Source organism: Sprattus sprattus (assembly GCF_963457725.1).
Source record: "Sprattus sprattus genome assembly, chromosome: 20".
Lineage (NCBI taxonomy): Eukaryota > Metazoa > Chordata > Actinopteri > Clupeiformes > Clupeidae > Sprattus > Sprattus sprattus.
Window position 1 is genome coordinate 16,683,540 of NC_137918.1, and position 2,500 is coordinate 16,686,039.

Sequence of the window (2,500 nt, forward strand, 5' to 3'; positions counted from 1 at the left end):
ACACCACTCGTGTGTGTGTGTGTGTGTGTGTGTGTGCGCGCGCGCCTCCATTCATATCCGCAAGTGAATTAATGGTGCTTTCTTAAATGTCACACTTCCAAAGCAAATCATCAGGTTTGTTCCGGCCAAAACCCAAACAAGTCCAAAGCCTGGTTCTGGGGAAGAGAAGTGTTACTGTGGTCCAAAGCCTGGTTCTGAGGAAGAGAAGTGTTACTGTGGTCCAAAGCCTGGTTCTGAGGAACAGAAGTGTTACTGTGGTTACTATACACTGTGGATGGTGTCATGATCTGGAAACCTCAGACTCAGATATAGGCTATAGGTCACAGACGCAAGGCACGTGATGTTTCGATGATGTCAATGTCTCCTGTAGGATTTGCAACATATACTCACACACATACTCACACACACTCATGCACATGCATGCACACACACACGCACACACACACACGCACACACACACCTGTCCATGATTCCATCCGTGCCTGTTGGCTGAAGATCAGCGGAGGTCTACTGCCCACACAGGAAACACCTCCTCACGTTCGCTTCTCTGACGAGATCATCTCCCGTAAAGGTCTCCTCCCGTACATCTCCTCACGTTCGCTCCTCTCACGAGATCTCCTCCCGTACATCTCCTCACGTTCACCTCTCAAAAGGTCTCCTCCCGTATATCTCCTCACGTTCGCTCCTCTCACGAGATCTCCTCCCGTACATCTCCTCACGTTCACCTCTCAAAAGGTCTCCTCCCGTACATCTCCTCACGTTCGCTCCTCTCACGAGATCTCCTCCCGTACATCTCCTCACGTTCATCTCTCACGAGATCTCCTCACGTTCGCTCCTCTCACGAGATCTCCTCCCGTACACCTCCTACGAGATCTCCTTACGTACACCTCCTCTCTCTCTCTTACTCAGTCCAATCGATCGGCTTTGGAGCTCCAGGCCCACTACTGCACACACAAAAACAGACTCTCCTGTCCCTACAAACACACACACACCACTACTGCACACACAAACACACACTCTCCTGTCCTTACAAACACACACACACCACTACTGCACACACAAACACACACTCTCATGTCCTTACAAACACACACACACCACTACTGCACACACAAACACACACTCTCCTGTACCTACAAACACACACACACCACTACTGCACACACAAACACACACTCTCCTGTCCTTACAAACACACACACACCACTACTGCCCCTCCTGAGACTGCTGTGTCTCACGGTGAACTGTCCTTGGGCGTGTATCATATCAGTGAGCTAAACTGTCTCACAGCCTTGGGCATGTATCATATCAGTGAGCTAAACTGTCTCACAGCCTTGGGCGTGTATCATATCAGTGAGCTAAACTGTCTCACAGCCTTGGGCGTGTATCATATCAGTGAGCTAAACTGTCTCACAGCCTTGGGCGTGTATCATATCAGTGAGCTAAACTGTCTCACAGCCTTGGGCGTGTATCATATCAGTGAGCTAAACTGTCTCACAGCCTAGGGCGTGTATCATATCAGTGAGCTAAACTGTCTCACAGCCTTGGGCGTGTATCATATCAGTGAGCTAAACTGTCTCACATCCTTGGGCGTGTATCATATCAGTGAGCTAAACTGTCTCACAGCCTTGGGCGTGTATCATATCAGTGAGCTAAACTGTCTCACAGCCTTGGGTGTGTATCATATCAGTGAGCTAAACTGTCTCACAGCCTTGGGCGTGTATCATATCAGTGAGCTAAACTGTCTCACAGCCTTGGGCGTGTATCATATCAGTGAGCTAAACTGTCTCACAGCCTTGGGCGTGTATCATATCAGTGAGCTAAACTGTCTCACTGCCTTGGGCGTGTATCATATCAGTGAGCTAAACTGTCTCACATCCTTGGGTGTGTATCATATCAGTGAGCTAAACTGTCTCACAGCCTTGGGTGTGTATCATATCAGTGAGCTAAACTGTCTCACAGCCTTGGGTGTGTATCATATCAGTGAGCTAAACTGTCTCACAGCCTTGGGCGTGTATCATATCAGTGAGCTAAACTGTCTCACATCCTTGGGTGTGTATCATATCAGTGAGCTAAACTGTCTCACAGCCTTGGGCGTGTATCATATCAGTGAGCTAAACTGTCTCACATCCTTGGGCGTGTATCATATCAGTGAGCTAAACTGTCTCACATCCTTGGGCGTGTATCATATCAGTGAGCTAAACTGACCCAGATCTCTGGTTATTTACGTGTTTTCCAGATCTCTGATTATTCCCGTGTTTCCCAAATCTCTTATTATTCCCGTGTTTTCCAGATCTCTGATTATTCTCATGTTTCCCAGATCTCTGATTATTCTCATGTTTCCCAGATATCTGATTATTCCTGTGTTTCCCAGATCTCTGATTATTCTCATGTTTCCCAGATCTCTGATTATTCCTGTGTTTCCCAGATCTCTGATTATTCTCATGTTTCCCAGATCTCTGATTATTCCTGTGTTTCCCAGATCTCTGATTATTCTCAT